This window comes from Triturus cristatus, chromosome 6 (genome assembly GCF_964204655.1).
Source record: "Triturus cristatus chromosome 6, aTriCri1.1, whole genome shotgun sequence".
NCBI classification, from domain to species: domain Eukaryota; kingdom Metazoa; phylum Chordata; class Amphibia; order Caudata; family Salamandridae; genus Triturus; species Triturus cristatus.
Window position 1 is genome coordinate 1,543,058,538 of NC_140589.1, and position 25,771 is coordinate 1,543,084,308.

The window sequence follows — 25,771 nt, forward strand, 5'->3', positions numbered from 1 at the left end:
TGAAAGCAAGTAAACCTGTTGACACAAATGATAATGTCAGCAACATTGTGTGCTGCAACTTCTACTTCCTCATGTACAATATCTTCACCATACCTATGTACCAGTTGATGCATTGTTTCTCACTACTGATGGCCTTGTGTCATAACACACTTATCTAATCTAATCCAAGGGGGTTTAGACCTCATCATGAGGAGAGGAGTCACACAAAAGATATTAGATATGGTATACAATATGCTATCCCTATTCAACAACTTGGGGAACAGCAGGTCTAGTGTTACAGATCTCGATTATTATACAACAAGCTGATATACTCATGGAATGGGCCATATCACACAGATCACATTGAAGTTGCTCATATGTCCAGCAGCAGACGTAGGTGTTTGCAGTGTCACATGGGTTTCTCTCATCGTGGACACACATAGGAAATAGGCATAGCTAAGGTGAAAGGCATTTGACCTAAAGTCTTGTGGCATTTATGCACAGTGTTACAAAGATGAATCTGATTGTTTTTCAGATTGCAAACCTTATACCAGTTGCCATGTAAACACAGATTAGCACACTGCTAATTACAGTGACTGCGTCTTCCTTATGCTTCATGTGGATCAGTATACCACTGGGCCATCTTGATGCATTGTCTGTACAAAATAGTAGTCCAGAACATCTTACTTGAAAACATGTATTCAACACTTCTTATCATTGTGTCAATACTGCAGATATCCACATTATAAAAGGCCAAGTCAGCATATCCCTCCCTTATTCCTTGCATCATGCACACAATATATAGCTTAGATTCTATTGCTTTTCATCTCAATATATCAGGTACTTCAAAATGATGGTCATGTAACATTTCTAAATCTACCAGTAAGTCAACTAAACCCTGGTTTACAAAGCATAATGTATGACCAATGAAGATCTTTTACATATACAAACCTTTGGGGATGTTTTTTTCATCATCCCTTTACTTAAAACACTGTTTCCATCAAAGACCTACTTTGTTAGCAACTCAGTGACATGTGTAGTCACTTTTACAGAGTCAGAAACATGGACTCTTCTTTGGAATAGATATGATGACATCTGACTCTCAATCATGGGAATGGCCAGTGTGAAATGTGACATGTGTAACCAAAATCATCATTTGGCCATCGGATACGTTGGAGTACACTGAGCACCAGTGCTGAGACCTAAATTTGGCACACTGAACAATCATTACTCCCCAAGTCCTCAACATAGACATTACTTGCTACCTGGATGTATAGCATGGAATTTCACAGTTAAGTGATCCAACTATTTACTTTACATCTGTGTTGTGGCCACACACAGAACAGGCCAAACATTTGTTAATGCGCTGACCAATGTTGAGCATTAACAAAACAACTGAAGGTTATTTCCTTGCACATGGTGTTCTCGTCGCATATTAAAATAGAATGGTACTACTGGCAATACCCTGACTATTTTATCCTCACATGTCCCAGATGAAAGAGATATAACCATGCATCTATTTTGTTGCATATGCATTTTTTTAAACTAATCAGGAGTTTTGTGCGTCTCCCAACCTACAAAGTGAAACACAGGCTCAAATACTTGCACATGCATAGGTTAATATGATGTGCAGCAAGGAACATACTCACGCCCTCCTTGCTGCTGTCTGGCTCTCACCTGCCCATCTAGGTCTGGATAAGCCCCTGCCAGGATGCGTAGCATTGGAGGGGGTCAGGGTGTGGCGCGCACACCTCCTGCCTGGAGGTAACAGTCCCAGTTGGACTCTTGCGATCTTCTTGATCCAGCCTCTCAAGTCCTGCCATCGTTTCCTGCAGTGAGCACTGCACAGACGTGTGAATCCACGGAGCGCACCTTCTGGGCGATGGTCCTCCACAGGTAGACTTTCTGACGGAAGTTGACCTGTAAGGGTGACATGGTTCCAGGCCCTTAGTTCACAGGAAACATTACATATACAGATACTTGTAGACATAGGTCACGAACAGCTTGCCCAAACAATCTAAAACTTAGCATAGTGGTATTCTCAGAACTTCACCTGTGGTCAATGAGCAATCTTTTCCATGAGAGCAGTGATATAATGCTACAACCAGTATATACACATCTTTAGCACTGTACTAGCCCAGGACAGTTACATACACACTTTGCAAGGTTTAGAAACAGATTTAGATGGCTGTCTCTATTACTCTTACTAATGCCAGATGTGCATGGTTATTGTAAAAGGAAACTAACAATGCTGTCTGATCATCACTCACCTGTTCCTCTGGTGTGCCATATAGCTGTCTGTACAGGGGACGGACCGTGCCGACCAGCATCTTTAGTTCTTTAATTGTGTAGGCAGGCCCTGCGCCCTTTCCAGTGAGACAGTGTAGCTCCCAGATGTTGCGGACAGCAGCAGAGAGATGGGGAGATCCTAAAATAATGCAGTTAGTGAAGGCAAGTGAACTCTCTTGGAAACCACAAGACTTATATCTAGACCGCATGGGCGGTCTTCTGTCCAGTCGGCCAAAGCGATAGGTCCGCGTCTGTCGCATTTTCCGAACTTGTCCAATGCATTCCATTGCTTAATGACACCAAGCCTACCACGTGGTTCAAGTAATATCTGCGGTCCACAAGTAACTTTGATACATGAGTAATGGGAGTTTACTGCATCAGTTTACATGCGTGGCGGACGCAATCATGGATCTGCAACTGTCACCATAACATCTAACAGCCTATGGCTGTGTCCGATTTGGACCACTTTTGAGAATGTTGTGAGTTTGTGATATTTCTTGTCTGAATGCACCATATTTTTGTGAAAGGGGCATCTAACTGAAAGACGCCCACCCTCATGACCTAACCTTGAGAGGCAAATGGCACACTGAATGGGAGGCTAATACCATCAGGAAAAAGCCTATGCCATTTTGGTCTTTAGAGTTTATATCAGTCAATATGCGTCTCAGGTGCATTTGAAGTACAGATTACACCTAGTTACTGCATTACAAGACAGTGTGATCCAGTGTGCGATCTGTGGGTTGTGCAGATGGATAGGGGGGGTGTGTTTGAAGTCCTGGATACTGCATTCCCAGAGGAATGACTACACTCTAACATAAAGCAGCCTATAGACGCTTTGCTCTGATATGTGAGTTTATAGGCTATCTTTGTGTGCTACACTTAAGTCTACAACAGCATTATATGAAACTTCTACATTGTAAATGGTTTGTATATGGAATTGTTTGTGGAATACAGACATGACAACATGACTGTGTCCATCATGTGGCATTAGTGTGCATATATTGCATTGTGATACCCTAGTTGTATGTGGTGTTCCAGATGTTATGCATTACATGATCATATTGTGGGTACAGATAAACTATATAATTGATATCACGAACATAAGTCTAGTGTTCTTGGCTTGTGAGTTTTGGAGTATGTCCTGCTTGATTTTGCATGAACAACTGACACTAGTGAAAATTACACTACTGCACTATCATTGCTGTGTCACCAAACATCTTATACATGTTTAGCAATTGCATGTATGCTGCGATATGTATCTAATAATAATATTGATCAGTGAAATGTGTCTTTCACTGACATGGAGTGATATGTGTAGTTAATTGCTTTTTGCTGTTTGTCTAAATGCATGTTGCTTGGTACCTTGTAAACTGACAGCAACTGTGTATATACTCTACACATAGGTATCATGGAGGAGCCGGAAGACAGCCTCCTTTGTACAGGCCCTTTACATACCTCCAAACAATGGAAGAGAGAGACATAATCCAAAAATACTGTCTCACAATGGCATCAATCAATGATTTGTGCCAGCAGTTGGCACCTTAATTGCAGCCTCGTCGCACCGATCCAACAGCACTAACCCCCAAGGTGAGGGTGATGGCAGCACTTCATTTCTTTACCACAGGAACATTCCACTACACAGTGGCAACATTGGGTGGAATGTCCCAGACAATGTTTAGTAATGTTCTTCGTGATGTGTTGCAGGCATTGACCCGATACATGGACCACTATATAGCAATTCCTCAACCTGGTTATTTGGCCACCATCAAGGGTGATGTTTATGGATTGGGACGAATATCCCATGTAATTGGAGCAATTTATGGCACTCATGTTGCTTTGGTACCACCACAGGCCAATGAACAGGTGTGTTGCAACAGGAAACACTTCCACTCCATCAATGTCCAGGTGGTGCGTTTACCTGACATGTGCCTGTTACACGTCTGTGCCAGATTTCCGGGGTCTGCACATGATGCATATATCCTGCTTAACAGCATCATCCCAAATTTGATGAGTCAACTGCAACCTGAATGGGCCTGGCTTGTTGGTAGGTGATGTTGTATATTAATTTTGTAGTGTGTTGTTTGTATGTCAGATAGGAATATGTTCTTTGACAACTGTACTCATCTCTCTTTTCAGTGTCAGAGACTCTGGACACCCCAACCAGCCATGGCTACTGACACATCTGCGCAACCCAGTCATGCCATCAGAAGTAAGCTTTAATGAGGCCCATGCCCGGACCAGGCGGATAGTGGAGGGGACTTTTGACCTCCTGAAGTCAAGATTCCCGGTCTGGATAAGACCGGAGGAGCTCTCCAATATGTCCCAGGAAAGGCGTGCCAGATATTCGTGGCTTGCCGCATGCTCCACAATGTTACAATTCGTAAGAACATACCTCTAATTGAGGATGAAGGAGACCAGCAGGTGCCACCGATGGAGGATCCAGAAATGGGCATTGATGACAGTGGTGATGATGATGGAGATTACTTGAGACAACAGCGTATCAACAACTTTTCCCATAACTGTAAGTATGCAATGGGGGAATGCTACTAAACACCATTTCTTGTTGTTGTGTAGCTATGTGGGCAATGTGTATGTATGTTTACGAGTGTAGGATAAGTGTCCTTAAGTTTGTGGAAGACTTGTTTAGGAAATGGTTAAATGTACAGTGTTTCAGTGAAGCCTAACTATTGTTAATAATGACATGGTTGTGGCAGATGTGTCATACTTCTCTGACTTATGAGACATTATTAATGATTGCTAAGCTATGTTTTTCATGATTTGTTTTCCAGTGTACCTTACAGAGTTGTGACATCACCAGACATATGATGCTGTGACAGACCAACATGGACGTGGACATATTGCTGATATAGCTGGCACGCACTTTCTTTTGACATAATAGTCTGGTATTTTTGTTATTACTGCTTTTCACTACTGTGTGATATTAATGTAGTTTGTGTTCAGGTACCAGGTTGTATCTGCACAATAAAAAAAATGTGTTCCACAATGAAGTGTGCACTGTCTGATATCACACATCCAAACAAGTTAGAATCTAAATTTGAACATGATGAGTTGAAATTGGAAATAGAATTGGACATAAATACAAAATACAACATTCCAATGAAGATCGAACAATGATTTACAGTCTCATGTGAACTATACAACTTGATGGATATTATCCAACCAAGTTAAAAAGTTGTGATACTATTGTGACTTTGTGGTGTGCTACGTTGCCTATTTAATGATGAAATAGTTGACTAACAATGATTGTTGATTGGACTGGTAACTAGTGATGATTGTGTATACAATTGACTTTCTGGGAATATGTACCGTGGACTACAGTTTATCTGATACTCTGATTGTGTATATCTAGGTGTGCAAATGTTCATTAACTTAGTGGCACTTAAGTTACAGCTTACAAGTATTTTACTACCTACGTTGGTGACACTTTAATCGTTGTGATAAAAAGGGGATGACAAGATTTTGTGTTTAAAGTCAAAGTCTCAACATGAGCTAGTATTGATGTGTAAAGTGGTTTATTTTAACATACATGGTGCACAGGTGATGGCACACAATAATGATATGCTTATAAAACAAAAATGTGATAATTGGAGTTGACAGTGTTTTCTGATGAGGAGGAGTGTTTTCGATCACTACAACTCCCATCAGGCTCTGTCCTACAAACACTCTTCCCATCCTGCCCAACCAGGCCACCAGGAGGAATGGTTTCCCGACAGTGAGTGGAAATTACCTAGCAAGATGGCTGATACTGGTGCTTGGTGTTTTGAGCACAAGGCCTTGATGGGTGTTGTTGTCAAGTCAGACAACAGGCACCAGTGACAGCCATCTTGCTAGAATATTTCCCCTCACTGCCAATAAAGCATTGTTCTAGGGGGCTGTTTGTGCTGGGTGGGAGGAGGAGTATTTGCAATGACTACACCTCCCATCAGGCCCTGTCCTACACACACCTTTCCACCAAGCCCCCCTGGAACTTTGCTTTCCTGACAGTGAGTAGAAATGTACTAGCAAGATGGCTGACACTGGTGCCTGTTGGTTTGAACACTATGCCTTGATGGGAGTTGTTGTCAAGTCAGACAACAGGCACCAGTGACAGCTATCTTGCTTGAAAATTCCCCCTCACTATCAGTAAAGAATAGTTCCAGTGTCGCTGTTTGTGCAGGGTGGGATGAGGAGTATTTGCAATGGCTACATCTCACATCAGGCCCTATCTTACACACGCTCTTCCTACCCTGCCCAACCAGGCCACCATGAAGAATGGTTTCCTGCCAGTGAGTTGAAGTGTTCTACCAAGATGGCTGATACTGGTGCATGGTGTTTGGAGCACAAGGCCTTGATGGGAGTTGTGGTCAAGTCAAACACCATGCACCTGTGCCAGCCATCTTGCAAGTACACTTCCACTCATTGGCAGGTACCCATGGGCCCAGATGAGCTGGTTGGGCTGGGTGGCAGGAGGAGTGTATGCATAACTACAACTCCCATCAGGCTCTGTCCTACACACACTCTTCCCACCTTGCCCAACCAGGTCACCAGGAAGAATGGTTTCCTGAGAGTGAGTGTAGCTGTCCTAGCAAAATGGTTGACAATGGTGTCTGGTGTTTTGAGCACAAGGTCTTGATGGGAGTTGTGGTCAAGTCAGGCACCAGTGACAGCCATCTTGCTAGAACATTTCCCCTCACAGTCAGTAAAGCATAATTCCAGTGGGCCTGTTTGTGCTGGGTGGTAGGAGGAGTATTTGCAATTAAAACATCTCCCACCAGGCCCTATCCTACACACACCTATCCAATTAGCCCAACCAGCCCCCCTGGAACTATGCTTTCCTGACAGTGAGTGGAAATGTACTAGCAAGATGGCTGACACTGGTGCCTGGTGTTTTGAGCACAAGGTCTTGATGGGAGTTGTGGTCAAATAAGATTTGCTTATGGCTGGGTCAAAACTGTGGTGGCGTCGTGCCCAAACGAACAATGGATTAAACCTAGATATTTGTGAGTGGGGGTGAATGTTTGCATTGTTCAGTATTCCGTCCATCATCTGTTACTTTTGCAAATATTTTATAGTCAGAATTGACTAAGGAGATCAGTCTATAATTTTTACATACGTGCAGATCCCGACCAGGAATGATACAAATTAGTGCCTCTTGAAAGGTACCACTAGATGTGTTAAAATAAAATGAGTAAATAGAAGATGACGTTTTGGAAGCAAACGTTTGGAAAAGTGAGTCTAAATTTCAACAGGAAAGCCGTCTGGTCCAGGAGCTTTTCCAGTATTAATCAATTTCAGTGCCGGAGAAATATCTTTAAGGGAGATATCTTCCCGTAATGAGGAAAAATCTATATTAGTGCTGAAGTTGTTCTGGAAAGAGGAGAGATATTGTTGTATGGCATTTGGATCTGGAGTGGATTCAGGGTTATAAAGGGTAGTATAGAATGCTTTAAATTCATCTAAAATTTCAGCATGTTTATCGATAGGTGAGGAATCTAGTATTAGAATAGGTTCAATTTTGGTGCATTCTTTTGTAATTTTTCGGTAGGTAGTAAGTAATTTACCTGCTTTGCTCTGACCACCTTTATACTGTGTGCTATCTCTGCGAAGATAGGAGGTAGGATTTTCTGTAGAGAGTTTATTATATTTAAATATTTCAACAATCCGGTTATTGAGATCAATCATGGAGTTAGTATTATTATAAAGAGTAACCAAAAGTTTAATGCGTTTAAGGATGCCAAGTGCATTTTGAGAATTTAATTTTTTCTTCTTGGAAGAGTAAGAGATAATTAAATCTCTAGCCGGTACTTTAAATGTTTCCCACACAACATGAAAAGGAAGATCGGGGGGGGAAGAGGACTCAGATGTAAAAGAAAAGGCAGGGTCAAATAACAAGAATGTGTTGAAATGCAATTGTCTATTGCCAGTACTGATAGGGACTAGTACTATATCTAAAAATACCACAGCATGGTCAGAAATCATTATATAGCCAATGTCTGCATGGATAAGGTGTTGCATTTATGATTTGGAAACAAACAAATAATCTATTTGAGATTGGGATAGGTGTATAGGAGAATGAAAATGTATACTCTCATAATTGTGAATTTCATAATCTCTAGGAATCAACGAGAGATCTTTGGTTAATAAGTGTAATAAATAGTTGGTGCATTGCGGAGGTTCTATCTATGTATGGATCAAAAACTAAGTTGCAGTCACCTCCAAATATTTCATAGTCAGTAGGGATAGACATCAGTTTAACGGAAATATCAGGCCAAAATCCATTGTCAGGTTTGGTAGGTGCATAAATATTAAACAAAGAGCTAGGAACATTATTAATCTGATGGTGTGCAAAAGAAGTGTGACATTAAGTTTTTTATTACAAACGATAGCTCAGTTTCTTTTGCCTGAACCAGGAGAGGAAAAGACATTTCCTACCCCTTGTCATTTAAGTTTTTGAACTTCTGATGCAACCACATAAGTCTCTTGTAAGAACACAATATCTAGTTTAAGTTTACATAAATGGGTAAGTACCCTTTGCCTTTTAAAGGGTGAACTAAACCTTTAACATTCCAGGATATAGTGCGTAATGTCATTCAACTAAATTAAAAATATAATACAAATTATATACATAGTAATAACTTAAAATCACAATATAATACCAAGAAATGCTCTAAAAAAAGATTAGAAGGTAGTAAGTAGGTGGTAGAATTGTAGGGGAAAAGTAGAAATATATGACAGAAGAAAGGGAGGAAGAAAGAAAGGAAAAGAAAGGAGAAAATAGATGGAATCCATATATATAATAAACAAAGTGACATACCAAAAACACAAACATCAATCGAGGGTGGTCAAGCTACAGTGGAAGACGAAACAACTGACTCGAACTCCAGGGCAGGTCAGGAGGGAGGACAAACCATCCAAATGGACTAGGGTTATTGGTGATCAAATATAAAAAAGAGTATCTAACAAAAACAGAGAGAAGAAAAACATATGTGATTCAGAACATGCAATGAATATATTTTACATTGACTATAACAACTCTATTTAGCATTAATAAAGAATCTTTAACTAGTAGACAGTGTTGCTGCTTCCATTGCCTCTTCCTTGCAGTTGTCTAAAAACCGTTGTAACTAAGCAGGATCTTCATATGTCGTAGTCTTGTTTTATAGGTCATTTTGAAGAGATAAGAATGAAATAACCCAAATCTGGCATTAAGATTTCGCTGCGCTGGTCACATGACCAGAAATGTCTTACTTTTGTCCACTGTGGATTTAAAGTAATCTTGGGAGAAGAACAATAAAGATCCTTGCCATGAGATGCGGTCTTTTATTTTAACTGCCTGTAAATCTTTCAACAAGTTAGTATACTCTAAAAAGTACATGATGACTCCTCTTGGTTTTTGAGAAGAAGATGCAACAAGCGGGTTCTGACCTAATCTGTGTGCTCTTTGAATGTTCAGTGTTGGCATTTCAGTTAAATCAAGAGCCTTAGGAAGAAAGTATTGAAAAAAATAGATGGGGTTAAATATTTCAAGCCCTTCTGCTAGGCCATAAATATGCAGCTTGTTTCACCTATTGCGGTTATCAAGGTCTTCAACCTGCATTTTAAGTTGAGAAATTTCCATCCGCATAGGAGGAAGTTGCTGAGTAGTTGCTTGAAGTGTTTCCACCTGCTGTTCCATTTGAGTTACTTTATTGTCGATAGTAGACGTTTTGTCATTGAGATTTTGAAGACACCTGTTCGTTTCTTCCACATATGGTTTAAGAGCATGTATTTCTTCCAAAAGTAACTCCATAGATATTGGCAGATAGACTTAGCATTTGTTTCATGAAAGCGTTGAAGAAGCAACCAGCTTAGATATATGTTTAGTATTCGGAAGAGGGACATTTGATGCTTTTGCGCCCAATAAAGAAAGCGGAGCATTATGTTTGGACTCTTCCATATCTTCCTGTAATATAGAAAATGGGTTGGAGTCTAGCAAAGCAGAAGGTCTAGTTTGCGAAGTTGGATTGTTAGAATATCCTCGGAAAGATCTTGTTTTCCACATAAACACAATTGACATGCTGGCAATAGGATCTTGTGTAATCATGAAGTATTGGCATGAAGAAAGTTATTGTCATTAGCAAAACAGTAGGAAGCAGGAATCAACTGTTGAAAAGGAGCCTTAATATAGAAGTTAGCGAACAAAGATATAGTCAGTAACAAAATTCTAAATTTTCAGCCATTTGTATAACAAACACTGGTTGGGGTACGGGAAGAACGTTATTATCCAATACAAAGGTACAGGAAGTTGTCAGTGGTGGTCGGAGCTGCAAAATTTGAGATATAATATGCTTGAGAACGTGTTGGATTCCGCAAGTAACAAAGCTGTTTTGGCTCTTCCATAAATTGATATCCCAGACTGTCATAGATTGGTTAAGAATAGCGATGTTATAGCAACTGCCTCATAACCTCTGACTCCTTCATTATATTTTTAATGGACTGCAATTTTGAGGAGAAAAACATTAGGAAAGTAGGAACCATTTCAGGCAAAAACTATACTGCACATAAAGCACTGGTTTCAAAACAGTTTTCAACGCAGTCCATATAGTAAAAGTAATTAGGGCTTCCCGCAATGTATTGAGTGCAGAGAGTTGAAGGGCTAGAATGCGAGCAAAAAACAAAATGGCAAGCATAATTCCTGGCAGGAAAACGCACTGCCCGTAATGAAGCAGAAACACGGTATTTACCACATACTATGCAGGACGCAGGACAAGTTCAAATACAAGATGAGCATAATTTGGAAGGTGCAAGAGCGCGTTGTCCAGGAGGAGGTGAACAACCCTCAGAAACTGCCACAGATCTCAGTCAGCCAGCTGCCATCTCTTAACCCGGATGCTTTGTCAAATTGTTGGTCATGTAATACTGCCTCTGCTGATTTGAACCATATTCTTTTTTCTTGTCCACATACCCACCACTTTTGGTTGAAATTATGGTCATAAATGAAAACTATTTTTCAAACAAACATTCCATTTTCACCCTCAAATATATTTCTTTGAACCCTTTACTTTCATTGGCAAGCCCTCGTGTGCAATACTGCTATGCTAGATTTAGCTGCTGCAGCTTCCTCCTTTTCCCCTGTATTCCTCCCTCCCCCTTCGCCGCCTCTAGGTCTATTTATCTACCTTTACAGGCGGCCCCCTCCCCTCTCCGGCAGGAGACCTCAAACCCTCTCCTCGGACGCCCAGGAAAAGGGGCAGGCTTGTTCCATTATTTCGCCGTTTGAAGCCTGAAAAAGGTGTCTTCGAGAAGCACCAGTGGTTTGGAGGGGTGCTTTCAAGGGAGATCCAGGCTGCGCCCACTATCGCCATGGCCAACACCGCCACCTGCACCCGCTTCACCGACGAGTACCAGCTCTACGAGGAGATTGGCAAGACTAGTCTCCTGGATGAGAGTGTGGTGGTAGGTGGAAACGCGTTGTGAGGAGGGTGCAGAATAACGCTGGACTCAGTCCCCCAGAGGTCAGAGGGGCTCACGCACCTGCTGTCGTTTGGAACGCCGCCCACATTGCCTTTAAAAGAACCTAGCGCTTCCCGCTTCGCGGGAAACGCGTCTTGAGGAGGGTGCAGAATAACGCTGGACTCAGTCCCCCAGAGGTCAGAGGGGCTCACGCACCTGCTGTTGTTTGGAACGCCGCCCACTCTGCCTTTAAAAGAACCTAGCGCTTCCTGCTTCGCGGGAAACGCGTCGTGAGGAGGGTGCAGAATAACGCTGGACTCAGTCCCCCAGAGGTCAGAGGGGCTCACGCACCTGCTGTTGTTTGGAACGCCGCCGACAACGCTATATATTACGTAGCAACCCCGGCTACGCGGGACGTGAGCGGGCGCGCCGGATGAAGCCCGGCCAAAGGGCGGGCCGTCTGTGGCCGTCGGGGGCCGAAGGAGGCTGGGCCACACCCTTTGATCTTGACTGTTGGTTGCTCTGTGAGACCATTTGGTGCTTTAAGCCTTAGGAGTGTTATCTCTGTGGTTATCCCATTGCTATTTACTGCCTCACTATCTGTTGCAATGGTGAAACGTACGTTTGTAGAGAGCCATGGAGGGGGCAGTGAGGGTTGCATTGTATCAAAAGTCGGCAAGAGGAAGAGAGCCAAAAGGGCTGCTAAAGTGTCTGATCCTGAGGGGGCATTGGAACGTATCAGTTTGCTGGTGGGGGAGTGTGAGACTATATTGGGGTCAGATGAGGAAATTGCTGGAGCTTTACCGGGAGTGTCTGCAGATGCTCGGGTGCATACTAATTCTGGTTTGCCCCCAACTATTCCGGCCATGTTTTGCATTAAGCCGAAAAAGGCTCATAGATGTGCGGATGCGGGTGTTGTATCTGGGGAGGTGATAGATCCCCCTTCTGGGGTTCCTGTTTTTCCTGCAGATGCTGCTCCCACGGTCCCGTGCTCTAATAGATTTGCACCCCTATTACATGAGCTAGGGGACAACAATGTAGACCCCATTGACTCTTCCTTATCCCCACTACCAAGCCCCTCTTGTAATAATGTTAAAGTACATGAAAATTCTCTTCAAACTCTTGTACAGTTAGTTTATTCACTCCAGGAGGAAGTGTGCGCCCTGAAAGTAGTGATTAAAACTCTGACTGCTGCAGTTGAGAAATGTTCCTTAGAGTGGTCTCCTCCGTCTTCTATTCCTAAGATAGTTCCTAAGCTATCCGGGGCTACCAGGTCTCATTCTCAGAGTACCCCCTTGGGAATGACAAAAACAGGTACCCAAGCGAATAAGGAAGTATTGTATAGTGATGTGGCTAGGGGAGGGAGTGTACGCCGCCCTGGGGGTATCCCTGTTGGTACGACGAAGTCCAATTTGTCCCATAAGAGGAATGATGATGTGAGCGGGGTCCCTAATAATAACTCCCAGAGACCTCGTGTTGGAAGAGAGCCGTGCGAAGAGCTCCCCACGTATTTTGATACTAGTTATACAAATAATACAATTTTTATGAATAATGTTCCAAAATTGTGTAATAACCAGGATAACGAGAATGCTGATTCATTGAAAAATAAGGCAATCCATTGGCTTAGACATGTCAGAGGTTTCCGCTCTGTTATTAGAGATGATATTATCAGAGCAACTAGGCTGTCCTCACCATTGTCCCCTACTGATTGTATTGAATTAAGGTTAAATACTACCGAACTTGTGGAGAATCTTTTTACTTTGGAGTTTAGGTCGTGTCCCCCTAATGGCTCCCCTATCCAGTTAAGGAAATCTATACGGTATGGTCTAGGGTGGGTAAAGCGGGATCAACAGAGTAGTTATAGCAGAGGGGTTGGGTCTTCCCTGGATAATGTTGATTGACCAAATGCCTTGGGAGAAACAGATTCTTGTTGCCCTACTCCAAGGGAATTAAATAATGGGACCCTTTGGCATAGTATTAACAACCCTTGTATTGGCTCTTGTAATGTTTCTGTTCCACCTATGGCTCCAGGGTCTAATATTTGCACCTCTACTATGGTCCCAGAGCAGATTTTGGATCTTAATCTTCCGATAAATCCCGTTGGAATTGCCCCTCAACCCCCTACATCTATCGTTAATACATTCCTACCAGTGGAGGGTGGCTCATTATTATCCTGGAACATAGCGGGTTTAAATGCTAAGTTGTCCATTGAAGAATGGGTTGCATTTATTAATAACATGGATATTTGCCTATTCCAGGAGACCTGGTTGCTGGAACCAAGGTTTTGTGTGGGATATTTAAACTATCATATTCCAGCTAAAAAAGGGGCCCACGGCCGCCCATCGGGGGGTTAACGATATGGCTTCGACAAGACCTAAATTTAAACGGTAAATCTATCCCTACTGGGTGCTCCGATATACAATTGCTTAGATTAGAACTAGCAACTGTGGGTACAATCGACATTTATAACATATATGCGAGGGGTTCGGGTGGGGCAGGATCTCCAGTCTTCGATGAGCTATTGAGGTTGCTTGATTTTCATTCAACTGGTTCTCAGGTGATGGTAGTAGGGGACTTTAATGTTACTTTTGATCCTTTGTTATTATCTGTGGGAGACGAACTTGAAAATGAAGATATATCTTGGGTAATCCCTACATCAGAGTTGCCTCCTGTAAAAAGATGGACTGAAGTAATAATTCAGATTAACTCTCTCTGTATGGAGAAGAGTTTGAGGGCACTGAATGGTAGGATGCCTAGTGATTATAACGGTGCATACACATTTAATAATGGACAAAATCGGAGTCGCATTTATTATATACCGGCGACTGGGAGTTTGTGGCATGCCCTTGTTGACATGAAGGTTTTTGAATTGCCAGAATGTGATCATAATCCACTTTGTTTATCCCATAAGTTGTGGAAGGGGGATTTCATTGTCCGGGCGGTGGGAGAGTTGTCCACCTCGAATGTCGTGCTATCTAATGATATGCGACGCCTGAGGTGGTCTTGTATACTCGAGAATTCTAATACTCTCCAGAGTATCTCAAGGGAGGTAAATAGTTCTATCCAAGAAATGGAACAGATTTTTTCTTCAAATGGGGAGGTAGGGGTCGTGACAACTATTCATACAAATCTTTTTACTTCCCTAAGATCTTATTTTATAAAGAAAAGGACTACCGGCCAGAAAGCTCCTTTGAGGCGAGATAATTGGTATAATGAGGATTGCAGACAGTCAAGGCTAGCACTGGGGAAAGCTTTAAAGGACGGCGATGTAGGTGCTGTCCGTGTTAACAGAAATAACTATAAAAACAGTATTACTAGGGCTAAACGTCAATGGGATGAACTTAAGTGGGTGGAATTATTGGAAGCAAGCACTAAGAATAATAGTAAATTGTTTTGGGGTATTGTGAAGTGGGGTTATGGTGGCCAACCAGAGAGGCCGCAAAATAATGTTGCTCCAGAGAGGTGGGTAGAGTATTTTAAACCTCAATATGCTTCCCACCAGGTCATAGCAGATAGTGTAGATACTGCTGCTATGATCTCCACAATTCCTGAATTTAGTGCTGCGGAAGTGATTCTGGCCCTTACGGGTGTAGCATCGGGAAAAGCCCCTGGTCCAGATGGGGTTCCTGCTGACCTCCTACTGAATGATAAAGTTAAGTGGGGGAGGTACATCCAATTGGTTGTTAATGCCCTGGTGCATGGTGCTCCTATCCCCAGTGCATGGAAATTGGCGGAGATAATTCCGGTCTTCAAAAAAGGGGACTGATCGCTCCCGGAAAATTACAGGCCTATTAGCTTGATTGATGCTACTCAGAAGATCGTAGGTAGGTTGATTTTAAATCGTATCCATTTGTGGGTAGCCTCAAACAATATTCTGTCTCCATTCCAAGCGGGTTTTCGTGAGCATATAAGTACAGTGGACCAGGTATTCCGCTTTGTTCTTCTATATTGGAAGATTGTGATTTTGGGCAAGGGGAGTCTTTATGCGGTCTTTGTGGACCTAAGGGCAGCCTTCGATTTAGTCCCTCGCCTTAAATTATGGAAGGTGCTGAATGATTTGGGACTTCATCCAGGACTGTTATCTTTAATCCAGAGGCTCCACGAGGACAATTCCGCCAGAATAAGGTGGGGAGGTCAGGGCGAGATAACGGAAGCTTTCCCGGTAGAAAGGGGGGTTCGGCAAGGGTGTGCAATGGCCCCTACTTTATTTTCTTTATATATCAACGGTATTGCTAATCGTCTTTTAGCTAAAAACATAGATGCTCCCTCTCTCGCGGGTGCTAAAATCCCGATTCTAATGTTCGCGGATGACACGCTTCTAATTGCTAAGTCTCCAAGCGGTCTACAGCGAGCGTTAGGTATCTTCGAGAATTTTTGCCAGGAACGGGGTCTTGAAGTAAATGTCAAGAAAACTAAGTTTATGGCTTTTAATCCCACCGGCATTTTAAAAATTTGTTTTTACTGTTTAACCAATCCTTAGAACAAGTACAGGCTTTTACCTATCTGGGGGTCAATATCCAAAATAATCTTAAGTGGACCAAACAGAAACAATTGGCAGCTTTAAAACATAGACAGCTTACTGGAGTAATAAGTGGCAAATTCAAGAAATCATTAACAAAACCAATTAAGCCTGTACTCCAGGTTTATAGTGCCAAAGCAGTTAGTGCTTCATTATATGGGGCTGAATTGTGGGGCTTCGAAGGCTTGTCCTCTTTAACCATCTCTGAGAACAGGTTCTTCCGAGGCATTACATCACTTCCTCAAAGTACGCCTTTGGTTCCTCTTAGGTATGATCTGGGTAAGAATTCTATTGCCGACATAGCTAGATTACGACCAATTTTATACTGGCGTAGACTGTGGTCTACTCCGGTATTATCCCAGTATGCAGCTGGTTTCATGGATGTTCTGTCCATGGTTGGATCTCGTGACATTGGGTGGTTCAAGGACCTTAGAAAAACCCTTGAGGCATTGGGTATGAGTGACTTATGGGTAAAGCCCTCGGTTGTTTCTTTTCCGACAAAATCGTATTTAAAAGAAAAATACTGGGATATGATCAATAATAAGATATTGATCGACTGTAAAACTTCTTCTTTAACTGATGACTTTCTGAATATAAAATCTGTCCCAAGGTTGGAGTTCTTTTGGGACCTTTTTACCAAAGTATTAGACAGAAAGTTGTACTTCCAGTTGCGGGTAGGATCTTTGCCCTTGAATTCTTTTACTGCTCGATGGTCTAATGTCCCCATGAGCCAAGTTAATCCATGCCCACTGTGCAAGTCCCAAGAAGAAACATTATGTCATATGTTTTTTGTATGTCACGCATACCTATCTCCTAGGAGGGTGTGGTTGAGACCAATTTGTAAGCAATTGGGTACTAGGCTAAGTGGTGAGGCAATGAGGAACCTATGTACGAGCACATCATCGGCTATTGTAGCTGTGGCAAAATTTCTAGGTTGGGCTTGGATCATAAGAAAACACAGCATTGATGATTAATGTGTTACTGGCCCCTGGACATTAAGTAGCATTTTCTGTGAGAGTGCTTGTAATGTTTTTTTTTAACCTATGTACATATCTTAATGATTGCTTTTTAAATTTATATGTTAATTAAGTTGTCTTTAGGGATTTTTAACGTCTTTCTGTTTTGTATATATGCTGTTTCTGTACCTGTTTTATTGCTTTTATGACAAATGTCGAATAAAGCTGTTTTGGATTGGATTGGATTGGCCATGCTAGATTTATTAATTGCAGTCACCTTTCAACAAATTACTAAAAATTGGAAGCAGTCCTCACAACTTTCGTTTCAAGCCTGGTGGTACAGTGTATGGTACAATCCCCAATTAGATAGAGATATGTTTCTCCACTCTCACTTCTAAGATAGTATGTGGTCACCTATCACTGTCTTTTTAATCACTTCTGCTCACAATTTTACTTGTCATCATCCTCTGTTGGAAGAAGTCCCCAAACCTCTGTGAAATGTACTATTTTTACACTTTGTTTATATTTTTCTTTTTGACATGTTATTAAAAGCTTTATGCTTATATACTTTCTATTTCGCTCTCTCCTTTTTGTTCTCTCAGTGGATAATACGGATATGTCTTATGCTTTTCCTTCCCAATTTCTCTTCTCTCTCCCCTTTAGATATACTATAACTTATTTATATGCAAAAAAAATTTATCAAAATAAGCACCTTTACTCACTTTTAGTTCTCCTATTGTTGCTTACACATTTGTAATCTACAATGTAACTATGCACAGTTTGTTGCATTCTTCTTTGCAAACTTCAATAAGAATTCCCATCAAACCAGCCTCAACAGCACTTGTGTCAGATTACCCTGTAGACTGGTGCAAAGGGCTCCTAAGATACCTGGATGTAAAAATATATAAAAATACAGAAACCGTGATTAGAGAGAACTACAATCCTGCAATAATGAAAGAGAATCCAGCAGAGTGGTGGGCACTGCTATTATCTACAGCAAAACTGCATTGCGGAAATAAGGGTGGTGTTTTACCCCGTTTCTTGCACCTGTTTGCTAATCTACTGATCCTTTTAAAGACAACACTTTTTAGAAATGTAGATACGATCCAACAGCCGAGAATAACAAGCATTGGCAATGCCAATAGGTCTGACTTTAAAAGAATGTCTTACGGTAATGGGAAGCATTACAAGCAGATAGCATGTGAATTATTATGTATTTGTGTAGAAGCAAAGGCCTGTAAAATAATATTGGTGTAGGTTAAAAAGTCAGTTGAAAGTTGCACTGTCAAGTCAGATGTAAAAATCCATGTAGATTAATGACTGCCCTCCTCCCATCTCTGCTGCTGCCAGAGAAAAATAACAAAAATTATCTAGTTATCTAAGACACTTTAAAAGCATTACAATGTCATGTGTTGCCCCTGAAAGTCAAACTCAGGCATCTGGTTAAATAGGCAAATGAAGTACTGGGTATTTTAAGCCCAGCGGTGCAGGGGAACACACCCTATGACTTCGGGGTTCTTCCTGTTTCAGACCTACAGAAACACAGAGTCTTCTGGGTGAAGTCAAAGATCAGTTTATTGGCTGCAGACCAATTACAGGCGTCCTAGAAGTACAACAGCGTGTATGTTCTCAGGAGACTGCTGAAAATCACAGAAACGGGCTTCTCCTTAAATACAGAATTTCCTGCCTCAGGCATAAATTCCTAAGTTTACGATATGGCTATTACACGTATACATTACAAAACGAAAAGGCAGAGTCATGATGACCATCCCACATTCCAGTTAAGCAAGCCCGCAATTATTTACACAGCAAAGCTCAGATCCCACATCAGATATCGATAGGCCCCAATAAACATGAGCATCTCCTGTTTTGGGAAACAAGCCATAAAGCAGGAACAGTCAGGTGTGAAAGAGATTAGCTGGAGGCTTGTGTAGGATGAAAAGACTTTATGGTATGTCAAGCCCTGATGCTAATCACAGGTGGCCAGAGGAAGGGGAACTCGTGAGACCAGTTTGACCTGGGGCAGCGGAGCCAAGCTGCCCAGGTCACAGAAAAGTCAAGGAAAGGCACATGTGCTCTAAAAGGCACGTTTTAGCTTCATGCTATAGCAAATGGAACCCACGTTGTGATGTGAAATAGCGTATACACAGTGCATTCATAGCTAAAACGTTACAGAAAGCACTCGTCCATACCGCATTAACCATTCGCGGTTCACTATTACCGGGATAGACAGGGGTAGGGCCCTGCCTCCTACGTGGTCCCAAATTCTAAAGTACGACAGACCCTGCTTTTGCCCTTACATAGGCAATAACTATACTCATTTCAATCCGAGTCTAGGTCAATATTCACGAAGTCATGGAGATGTTGCTGTAGCATCATCATATTACTTAGCTCGTCCCTCGATACAGGTTCCCTTATACATAATGTAACACAGAGGCCACATATCGCAGGAGCACACTGTACGCACAGACAGAACAGGAAAAGGATGGCTAAGATCATTCCAATGACCATCAGAACTTTCCAACCCCAGGCAGATATCAGTTCCCAGAACCACCCCACCAGTGACCAATCTCCCTTATCCACGTGTATGGACTCAGATATTTTATGCAGTTTGGAGATGGCTTTATAGACTGTTGGAGCGTTGTCTGGTATGAAAATGCAACAACTGGATTGGATAACCTTACATACCCCACCACTGTCTGCAAGTATGACGTCTAGAACCATGCTGTTCTGCAAAGTCATAAGGCGATTCGCTTGGAGCTCAGCTGTCAAATTACCAAGGGCACCAGCCGTAACATTAACAGTGGATTCAACCACACGAGTCAGTTGTCTCAGGTTCCTACTATTAACCATAGGTCCCCAAAACGGCAGGAAACCCAAAAAGAAGTCTCCTGCTTCCTGACCGGCAGTATCCTCCTTACTAATCACGCCTCTCACAACTCTGGTCTTGTGATAGTCGGAGGCGGCAGTAAATGTTGGCGGTAGCAGATTTGCAATATAACATGTGCCAGAGAAATCAGGGGGCAACCATGTATATGCTCGGTCATTGCAGATAAAATATGTACCCTTGGCAGCCAAAAACGCAGGGGAAAACTGTGACGGAAAAGTGTACGTTTCAGTACAGTCACTTCTTCCCAGTTGAGCCCTAGGATTCTGACCATTACCTTGCAAACAGAACCGACCTATGTGGGGTACGACCCAGATTGGGGATGAGATTTTCCGCTGTCTTTCACCCAGACTAATACTATACCCCGTCGCGTTCCACCCTATATAAGCTCTCAACTCTTCTTTGGGAATGGATGAGTATGCATCGATATCTCTACTCATATCGGCAACTCCTTTTATTAAAGCTTTATTATTGGTGCTAGGTCTGATGGAACGCGGTTGTCGCGGGGAGTGCGCATCTAGTGCATAGAGAAACATGGTCTGGAATGCCCATGACGATCCATTGTAACTATACGGCAGCACCAGATAGGGAATACCCTTATTAATGGTATGTGGCATTAAACCGCACACCCAACAATTTGTTGTATTCATGACTAGTTGGTGCTGGTGCAGGAGTTGAATAAATGAGTTATTCACAAACTCTGATCGTCTAGCTTGTTCATGTTCAGGCAGAGGGTGAAAAGAGTGTGAGGAGATAGTAGGAGGAGGTATAGGCTGTACAGTGGGTGCAATGGGCTCTTGAGAGGAGAAGAATACAAATCCTACAGTAAACACTACCATACTACATAATACAACCAGGCATAATAATACAAAACGTTTGCGTGTCATGATTTTACACATTCTTGTTTTAAAGTTCATTTCCTCAGTGAGTCTCTCCATCTTACAAAACTCCATCCTCTAATCGTGCCGCTCGCGGCGGGTGAGTATCTTCTGCTAAGGAGTACGCCTGTCAGTCCAGGGAACGCCCTAGACCAACCAGAACCGTCGACCTAACGTCTTCGGCCTGTACCCCAAAGTCTTGGCACCGCGACCCTGCGGCTGAACCCGGATGGTGGTTCGAAAAACAAAAATCAAGAAAGTCCTTCAGATGGGAGAGCTCTGGTTATCAAAAAATAAAAAGGTAAAGGGAAAAGAATATTTATTTGTCCGTGGGCCTTGTGGGATTGTAACGAAAACGGCCAGGCACTGTTTGATCTTGAAACAAGAGTTCAGGCTCTGTAGTGTCCAATCGAGCTGACGGTGGCACAGCTTCTTGTAAAATATCGTCACTTTCCTGCGCTGAAGCTGTGCCTTTTATGCGTGCATCACTGAACGGCACAAAACGAGGTACAGTGTCTGCTTCAGAGTCTGCGATACCCTCCTGGACCCTCTGGTCATATGGCAGAGGCAAAGGGATCCTCTTCACGTGGGCGCCGTGGATCCAGTTCCTTTTCCCCTTCACTCGAACAGCTGATCTTGTTGACAGCAGTACGAGGTGAGGGCCAATCCAGCGGGGCTCCTCATTGGTTTTCCGCTGAAAGTTTTTCACCAAGACCCACGTGCCAGGGTCGATAGGGTGTCCTGGAGCTTCAGAAGCCGGAGGGAGAGTATCATGCACCTGTTGGTGTAAAACACGCAGTTTAACCGTCAAATCATACAAGTAATCAAGTAACACTGGATGCTCGATCTCACTGAATTTCGTCGGTCTTGGCACACCCCAAACATTGGCCGGGCGGCCAAAAACGACCTCATAGGGACTAAGTCCCACCCGTGAATGCACGGTCATTCTAGTGGACAGGAGTGCTAAAGGCAGGGCGTCAGGCCATTTAAGACCGGTGCTCGCTTGGATTTTGGCCAATTTAAGTTTTAGAGCGCCATTGTAGCGCTCCACTAATCCAGCTGATTGGGGGTGATTTGCAGCGTGAAACTTCTGCCTTACACCTAGTCCCTCACACACATTCTTCATCACTTTACCCACAAACTCACTCCCATTATCACTCCACACCATTCTTGGCATTCCAAACCTAGGGAAAAATTCCTTCACAAGGGCTTTGGCTGTGGACAGAGCAGTGTTATCTTTTAGAGGATAGGCCTCTATCCATTTTGAGAAAGCGCAAACAACCACCAACACATATTTCAGGTTGTTGCACCTTTCCATGTGGATAAAATCTAGCTGCAAAACTTCAAATGGATATGATGGAGGCGCAAAATGACCAGCTGGATTTGGGGTTCCCCTACCAGGGTTGTACTTCAAGCATACCATACAATTCTTGACCACATTCTCTGCACACTTAGGAATTCCCGCATTCTGCCATACTGGAGCCAACAACTTACGAATTCCTTTCATACTGATATGTGCCATTCCATGTGCCATAGTAACCACTGGCAGCACATATGCATCAGGTAACAAACATCGCCTATGTTCTGACAAATCAATCCAACAACCATTCTCATCCAACTTACCCATACTTTCCCTCCACTTGCTTAACTCTTTCTCTGTGGCTTCAGCTTGAAGGGACTTTACACTCTCTATTGTGTTTTCACACATTCCAACATCACCAACCCATCTGGCAGGGCCTGCAACGTACATTCGAGTCTTCACATCTTTTGCTGTTTCTTTCGCGACTTCATCAGCAAACGCATTACCACTACCAACATCATCAGTGATTTTCTTGTGCGCACTGCATTTCATAATCGCAACTTGTAACGGTAGGGTCAGCGACTCAAGGAGATCATTCACCAACTCGCCATTCTGAATCTTAGCTCCATGCGAAGTCAGGAACCCACGTTCCTTCCACAATCGCCCAAAACTATGAGCCAAGCCAAAGGCGTACTGGCTGTCCGTGTATATATTCACTCTCATTCCTTCAGACAACACGCATGCTCTCGTAAGGGCAATCAATTCTGCTGCTTGAGCCGAATTTTGTGGCACACGCGTAGTTTCAACAATCGTGTGCAAAGTCGTGATAGCATATGCAGCAGTCGTATCACCATTCGGAAGCTTGAAACACGAACCATCCACCCATAAAGTACCATCACACTCAGTCAGGGGAGTATCTTTGAGATCTACTCTCCCTTTCGTTTCTTCTTCCGTTCTAAACAAACAATCATGTTGCTCTATCTCATCTAGGTCTGCTGGAATTGGTAATAGTGTAGCTGGATTCAACGTGTTACATCTCTTTATGTGTATATGGTTTGCTAACAGTGTCAGCTCATAACCAGATAATCGCGCACTAGTTAAGTGTTGTGTCTTGGTCCTGTTTAACAATGTGTCCAGAGCATGTGGAACCATGACAATCAATGTATTATCCATTACCAGTCCAGCAGACTGTCGAATAGACATAGCTGCAGCAGCTGTGGCTCTCAGACAACTTGGCAATGCCCTCGCTACAGGGTCCAAGGTTGATGAAAAGTATGCGCATGGACGCGGTCTGTCGCCAAAAGGCTGTGTTAACACTGATAATAATGCGCAACCATCTTTCTCATGAACATACAATCTAAAAGGCTTGCTGTAGTAAGGGGTACCCAACACAGGAGCTGAACACAATGCATTACGCAATTCCACAAAACTTTTCTGACACTCTTCAGACCATGGGATAGGATTCGGTGTGTCTTTACATGTTAATGCTAACAAAGGTTTTGCCAACCAGGAAAAATTAGGAATCTAATGCCTACAGTATGAAGTAATGCCCAAAAAAGCACGCACTTCTCTCTGTGTCCTTGGCACACTCAACTGTGCAATGGCTTGAATTCTTTCTGGGGTCAGTTTCCTTCCCTCCTTCGATAAGAGATGACCTAAGTAGGTCACCTCTTGTCGACAATATTGCAGCTTTGAGAGAGACACTTTGTGGTGGAAGGTAGACAAATGACGCAACAATGACAAGGTAGCGTTTTTGCAAATCTTTTCAGTATCCGCGGCGATCAGTAAATCGTCGACGTACTGAATGAGGATAGCGCCACTGGGTAAAACCAGTGCATCAAGCTGCGCTTTTAAAGCCTGACTGTATATTGATGGACTTTCACAGTAGCCCTGGGGAGCGCGTTTAAAGCGGAAGCTTCGACCTCCTAAACTAAAGCCAAAAATGTCTCTGCTCTCCTCTGCAATTGGGATGCTAAAGAAAGCATTTTTTAGATCGATCACTGAGAACCATGCAGCGGAGGCTGGAATCATGGTTAACAAGGCAGTTATATCAGGGACAACTGGAAACTGTGGTACAACAATCTTATTAACCTCTCTAAGATCAATCACAAATCTGTAAACAGGTGGCTGTGAAGGGTCCGTTCGTTTTAAGACAGGTAAAACAGGACTATTGCAAACGTTGCCTCTTGTCTCTTCAATTACGCCCTTTTTAATCAAATCAATGACAATTGCTAACAATGCTTTCTGACCTTCATTGGAGATCTTGTACTGGGGAATACGTGGCAATCTGACATTGGCTTTTAAAGTGACCACATATGGCGGTATTTCCAAAAGACCCACATCATTGGGACCAGTAGCCCAAAGGGCATCCGGAAGGGATGACAATTCAGGTGGCATTGCATTTTTAGACAAATACATCGGGGAAATCACTTTCTTGCCTAATGTAAGTTGTACTCCTGAAGGAGAACAATATAGCGTGGCATGCAATCTTTTTAGCAAATCTAAGCCTAGCAAATTTTCACCACAACCTGTTGTTAGAATGAGGGGTGCTTTTAGCTCACAAGGTCCAACAGAAAGTGACATAGGACTAGAAATCGGGTTCCTAACTGGGGCGCCAGAAAAGCCTACTGAGACATTTATTTCGCCAGACAAAGGCGCGCCAGGAAGTTTTGAATGAATAATTGAATTCTTCGCAGCACCAGTATCCAGCAGAAAGGGCTCCGTTACATTTGCTGTAGTTACTTTAACATAAGGTCCGCTCTGATCCACTGGCACTGAAACAACTCCCTCTCTCTGTCTATGGCTGTCCTAGTAATCATCATCTACTACATTGTCATCTTCTGCATAATAATCATTATTGTAGTACTGAGCTGTATTACCAGTCGCGTTGGCTTGCTGATCAAAGCTATTTATGCTATTTTGAGGCGGAAGAGGACGCGCGTTCCGGAGAACATTTCCACGCCCTCTGCCTCTAGGAGCTTGCTGACCACCTCTACCTCTTGCGTCATACGCATTACTGTTACGCTGCATTAATTTAGGGCAATTATATTTAAAATGACCTTCCTCTTTGCAATATGAACATTGGTTGGGACCTACAGGGATTCGTGGTTGATAATACCCATTCATTTGCTGATTATTCTGAAACTGTTGGGGCTGGTGATAGACACCTTGTGTTTGCCTATAATTATTCTGTCCTCCACGTGGCAGATAGGCCTGCTGCAAAAGGACCTTTGTCTTTAGTTCTTACGTTTTCTTATCTGTTCTATCCTTCTCCTCTTTGTCTCTATTCTCATAATACTGTGCAGTAGCCAGTATTTGCGCTGAAGAGGAAACAGCCCAAGAACTTTCTGAGTCTTTTAATTTCTTACACAACTCGGGGAGTAGATTCTGCACAAATTTATCAACAAATAGCCGTTGGCCACCTTCAGTACTCATGTCTTGACCACTGTGGTCGATAAACGTTTCTTCAAACCTGGTAAAGAAATCGGACACTGTCTCATCTTTCTTCTGCTTACATGCAGATAGTTTGTC

General features: G+C 42.7%; 1 protein-coding gene across 1 annotated transcript in view; it reads left to right on the plus strand.

Annotated features, from left to right (window-relative positions):
• LOC146821647 (uncharacterized) overlaps positions 1-25,771 on the plus strand; it is a 1,582,729-nt gene that overhangs the window by 305,294 nt on the left and 1,251,664 nt on the right. The window lies entirely within an intron of this gene.